The sequence below is a fragment of the Drosophila sechellia genome, unplaced genomic scaffold, assembly GCF_004382195.2.
Source record: "Drosophila sechellia strain sech25 unplaced genomic scaffold, ASM438219v1 U_191, whole genome shotgun sequence".
Classification (NCBI taxonomy): Eukaryota; Metazoa; Arthropoda; class Insecta; order Diptera; family Drosophilidae; genus Drosophila; species Drosophila sechellia.
Window position 1 is genome coordinate 65,943 of NW_022611129.1, and position 6,558 is coordinate 72,500.

The window sequence follows — 6,558 nt, forward strand, 5'->3', positions numbered from 1 at the left end:
ACGATAGGAGGCGAGATTGGCTTCAGGCTTACCAGGCTTGAGGAGGACAATAACCTCTGCTCTTTTCCACTCTTCCGGGAAGTACCCTAGCCGGAAGCAGCTGTTGTAAATGCTGGCCAGCATTTGTGTGCAGCGGGATGGGAGCATTTTTAGGGCCGCCGCATCTATACGATCCAGGCCTGGAGATTTGTTGTTCTTCAGTAGAGCAATCTCCTGCGCAACTTCCTCAGGGTCGACTGGTTCCAACGGGGGACCGGGAGAGCTTGGGCTATTGAGAAACCGGGCTGTTTCAGCATGTTCTTCGGCAGTGCAGCAGTCGAACGGAGAGAAGGCGTTGTAAAGGTGTTCGGCGAAAGCTTCTGCTCTTTCAGCATCCGAAAGGCACCAGGATCCATCTGCTTTGCGCACTGCGGAAACCTTTTTGGCTGGTCGTTTAATGTGGCGGGTGACGTTCCACAGATTGTGGTCTGGGTCCCCGGGAGAGAGTTCCTCGAGGAATCTGAGGAAGGAGTCCTGGCGTAGGCTGGAGATCTTGTCCTTCAACTCCTTTGTGGCGTGATTGAGCGCTGTTTTGTCTCTTGGATTGCGCGTCAAGAACCAAACTCTCCTGAGACGCCTCTTCTCAGTCACGAGTGCCGCAATTTCCGGGGACCAGAGGTGGAGGTCCCTGCTAGGTGTTCTCGCAGTCTTTGGTGGCGGTGGGCTTGCGAATTCCGCAGCGTTTTGCATCTGCCTGGTGAGATTCCCGATAGCTTCATCAATGTTCCTGGGTGTGTTGAGGATGGGGTTCGGATTGACGGTGGAGAGCATCCAGGACGCGAACTTGGCGGCGTCGGTATATTTTCCAGTGAGCCTTCTGAGCGGGGTTTTCCTGAGGACTGGCGTGTTGATTAGCACGTTTATTGCACAGTGGTCTGACAGGAGATCAGCATTTGTTGTGCAGCTGATCTTCGCATGCCCTATGCCTTTCGACACAGCAAAGTCCAGTAGGTCTGGAGTCTTGAGGGGATTCGTTGGCCAGTGAGTGGGCTCGCCAGTGGAGTGGCAGTCCAGTCGGTGGCGTTGCAGGTACCCAAACAGAGTTTTCCCTTTGGGGTTGTTGGCGCGCGATCCCCACCAAGAATGTTTGGCGTTATAATCTCCAGCTGCTATGAAGCGGGGCCCAAAATGCTCGAAGAACTCACTGAGGTGAGATGCTGTTATGCGGTATCTGGGGGGAAAGTAGACCGCTCCAATGTCTAAATCTCCTTGCGGGCTGACAATCCTGATGACAGGACATTGTGCCCAGTCTTGCTGAAACGCGGGCAGCTCTAGGTATTGAATACCGCTCCTGATGAGGATGGCTGCTCCACCGCGTGCTCTGCCAGAAGGATGGTCTGCATGGATGAGGTCATATCCGCTGATATTAAAGTGGGATCTGGGGGAGAAGTGGGTTTCGGCTACGAGTAGGATATCGATCTGGTGGGTCTTCAGATGGTGCTCGACTATGGCCTTGCTGTTCTGCAGGCCGTTCGCATTCCAGACGACTAGGTGGAGCTTTAGTTGCATGACTTGCTGTTGAGAATGGTGGCCACCAGCTGTGTCATCTGGGTGAACATGCGCTCCATCATCCTTTCCATCATTCCTTCCATGCGAGCGAACATCGCTTCTATCTGACCGGAGTGTGGGGTTTCTGTTTGGGTTTGGACTGGGGTTGTGGGATTCTGCGGTGCTGCGTGCACTCCGTTGAGGGCGTCTCGGTAGCTCCTGCCAGAGGTGACGTTTGGTGATGCCACGGGCGGCGCCTTGTTAGCATTAGCGACGGGCCTTGTTTTCGGAGCAGCGAGTGCTTTGGCCCTTTTGTATGCAGGGCATCCCTTGAAAGACGCAGGATGGTCCGCCTGGCAGTGGAAGCAGCACGCTTTGTCGTCCTCCCTCTTCTCACATGCCCTCGATTCGTGAGGGCCTCCACACTTTACACATCGGTATTCCAGGAAGCAGTAACGCTGTGTATGACCGAATCCTTGGCACCTGAAGCATTGAGGCACGTCGTTGAACTTCTGCGGCGGTTCAATGGTTACTACCGACCTGCAGATCCGCTTGACTTGGTAGACGTCTTTGTTGTTGCTGGAAGGCTCCAGGTTGGCGAAGAATATTCCCAGCGGTTCTTTAGTTCTTCTGCCAATGGGATTGTGCAGATCTCTAACAGCGTGCCCTTGTCTGCGAAGGTCTTCAATGATTTCCTCACGATCGGTGGAGTGGTGGAGTCCTTTGATGACAACCTTGTATGCACGTTCATCTTTCGGCTGGAAAGTCCGATGCCTCTTGTTTTGGGCCACAAGTTGGAGACGCAGAGCTGTATAGGACTCTTTGTCCGGCATCATGACACGTACGTTGTTGCCATTCACGGTCTTGTAGGTAAAATTGTTCTTCGGGCCTACAAGAGTCGTGATCATCTTGACGAGTGCCGAGATGTTGGTCACATCGGGGATAAAAATCGGAGGTGGCTTGATGGTCTTCGGGGTGGGCTTTGGTTTCTCGGGGGTCTTGGGCTTGGAATCGTCTTTAGGTCCGGGTTCGTCATCAGAGCTCTCTTGGTCGTACTCGTCTTCTTCGGTCGAGAGTAAAGCGAAGGCGTTGTTGGCGAGCTTCTTGCGCAGAGCTGCGCTAGTGCTTGGCTTATCTTCCAGCTCCTCTCCCTGTGCTTTCTTTGCCGGTTTTCGCTTTATCTCGCCCGGCTCTGTATGCGAGGTGCTTCCCTCGCTGCTGGAGCTGCTCTTGCGTGTTCTCAGAGCCTTTTTGCGTGGTGTTGTTCCAAGCTTGTGGGTGCGCGGGGGGGCCTGCCAGTCCATCTTCTCCAAAGTTGATAAGGAGTGAGGAGGGGGGGGGGGGGGGAAGCTGGGCACCGTAAGCCGGTGAGCCAGGCAGCACGTGGCTGCTGCTTTGCAATTATACCGCTGCTTCGAGCACTGGGTTTTTTGCGCTGATAACACGCACACTCGGGTGTGCGATGGTGTTAGTGCGAACTACCGTTAGGTACGTTGGCTGGGCCAATCAAAACGCGCGACAAGATCACGCGACGCGAAGTGGCTGGGCACAAGTAACGGGACTTACAACTGTGAACAATTTGCTAACAATTTGCTAACAATTTGCTGTCGATCCGCAGGCACGTCTGCACTCGTCGAGTGTTCGATCGCGACTCATCAATTTAGTGACGCATATGATATTGTCCTTATCATATAATTTTTGATATAAAGACTTTAAAGAATTGTATCAAGTTGCCAAACACCTCGTCATCAATTTAGTGACGCATATGATATTGTCCCTATCATATAATTAATATAAAGACTTTAATGGATTGTGTCAAGTTGCCAAACACCTCGTCATCAATTTAGTGACGCATATGATATTGTCCTTATCATATAATTTTTGATATAAAGACTTTAAAGAATTGTATCAAGTTGCCAAACACCTCGTCATCAATTTAGTGACGCATATGATATTGTCCCTATCATATAATTAATATAAAGACTTTAATGGATTGTGTCAAGTTGCCAAACACCTCGTCATCAATTTAGTGACGCATATGATATTGTCCCTATCATATAATTAATATAAAGACTTTAATGAATTGTGTCAAGTTGCCAAACACCTCGTCATCAATTTAGTGACGCATATGATATTGTCCTTATCATATAATTTTTGATATAAAGACTTTAAAGAATTGTATCAAGTTGCCAAACACCTCGTCATCAATTTAGTGACGCATATGATATTGTCCCTATCATATAATTAATATAAAGACTTTAATGGATTGTGTCAAGTTGCCAAACACCTCGTCATCAATTTAGTGACGCATATGATATTGTCCTTATCATATAATTTTTGATATAAAGACTTTAAAGAATTGTATCAAGTTGCCAAACACCTCGTCATCAATTTAGTGACGCATATGATATTGTCCCTATCATATAATTAATATACAGACTTTAATGAATTGTGTCAAGTTGCCAAACACCTCGTCATCAATTTAGTGACGCATATGATATTGTCCCTATCATATAATTTTTGATATATAGACTTTAAAGAATTGTATCAAGTTGCCAAACACCTCGTCATCAATTTAGTGACGCATATGATATTGTCCCTATCATATAATTAATATAAAGACTTTAATGGATTGTGTCAAGTTGCCAAACACCTCGTCATCAATTTAGTGACGCATATGATATTGTCCTTATTATATAATTTTTGATATAAAGACTTTAAAGAATTGTATCAAGTTGCCAAACACCTCGTCATCAATTTAGTGACGCATATGATATTGTCCCTATCATATAATTAATATACAGACTCTAATGAATTGTGTCAAGTTGCCAAACACCTCGTCATCAATTTAGTGACGCATATGATATTGTCCCTATCATATAATTTTTGATATAAAGACTTTAAAGAATTGTATCAAGTTGCCAAACACCTCGTCATCAATTTAGTGACGCATATGATATTGTCCCTTTCATATAATTAATATAAAGACTTTAATGGATTGTGTCAAGTTGCCAAACACCTCGTCATCAACTACTATATTATGGTTGCGCCGACCTCTCATATTGTATTCTCTTATGTGTTCATAGGATTTTGACAATTATACGAGTAAATTAAATAATATACATATGAAAATGATTAATTATTATATGTATAAGGGAAAAAATGATGAAATATTCCCATATTATCTTAGTATTATAGAGGAAAGACCGTTGCCGACCTCTGATATTGTTCAAACTTATGTATTTATATGATTTTGGCAATTATATGAGTAAATTAAAAAATATACATATGAAAATGGTTAATTATTATATGTATATGGGAAAAAATGCTAAGATATTCCCATATTCTCTTAGTATTATAGAGAAAAGCCATTTAAGTGAGAGGGTATAGTAGTGTAAACGACCGGAATTACGACAGAGGGTTCAAAAACTACTATAGGTAGGCAGTGGTTGCCGACCTCTCATATTGTTCAAAACTTATGTATTCATATGATTTTGGCAATTGTATGAGTAAATTAAATAATATACATATGAAAATGATTAATTATTATATGTATAAGGGAAAAAATGCTGAAATATTCCCACATTCTCTTAGTATTATAGAGAAAATCCATTATAGTGAGAGGGTATAGTAGTGTAAACGACCGGAATTACGACAGAGGGTTCAAAAACTACTATAGGTAGGCAGTGGTTGCCGACCTCTCATATTGTTCAAAACTTATGTATTCATATGAATTTGGCAATTATATGAGTAAATTAAATAATATACATATGAAAATGATTAATTATTATATGTATAAGGGAAAAAATGCTGAAATATTCCCACATTCTCTTAGTATTATAGAGAAAATCCATTATAGTGAGAGGGTATAGTAGTGTAAACGACCGGAATTACGACAGAGGGTTCAAAAACTACTATAGGTAGGCAGTGGTTGCCGACCTCTCATATTGTTCAAAACTTATGTATTCATATGATTTTGGCAATTATATGATTAAATTAAATAATATACATATGAAAATGGTTAATTATTATATGTATATGGGAAAAAATGCAGAGATATTCCCATATTCTCTTAGTATTATAGAGAAAAGCCATTTAAGTGAGAGGGTATAGTAGTGTAAACGACCGGAATTACGACAGAGGGTTCAAAAACTACTATAGGTAGGCAGTGGTTGCCGACCTCTCATATTGTTCAAAACTTATGTATTCATATGATTTTGGCAATTGTATGAGTAAATTAAATAATATACATACGAAAATGATTAATTATTATATGTATATGGGAAAAAATGCAGAGATATTCCCATATTCTCTTAGTATTATAGAGAAAAGCCATTTAAGTGAGAGGGTATAGTAGTGTAAACCACCGGAATTACGACAGAGGGTTCAAAAACTACTATAGGTAGGCAGTGGTTGCCGACCTCTCATATTGTTCAAAACTTATGTATTCATATGATTTTGGCAATTGTATGAGTAAATTAAATAATATACATATGAAAATGATTAATTATTATATGTATAAGGGAAAAAATGCTGAAATATTCCCACATTCTCTTAGTATTATAGAGAAAATCCATTATAGTGAGAGGGTATAGTAGTGTAAACGACCGGAATTACGACAGAGGGTTCAAAAACTACTATAGGTAGGCAGTGGTTGCCGACCTCTCATATTGTTCAAAACTTATGTATTCATATGATTTTGGCAATTATATGATTAAATTAAATAATATACATATGAAAATGGTTAATTATTATATGTATATGGGAAAAAATGCTGAGATATTCCCATATTCTCTTAGTATTATAGAGAAAAGCCATTTAAGTGAGAGGGTATAGTAGTGTAAACGACCGGAATTACGACAGAGGGTTCAAAAACTACTATAGGTAGGCAGTGGTTGCCGACCTCTCATATTGTTCAAAACTTATGTATTCATATGATTTTGGCAATTGTATGAGTAAATTAAATAATATACATATGAAAATGATTAATTATTATATGTATAAGGGAAAAAATGCTGAAATATTCCCACA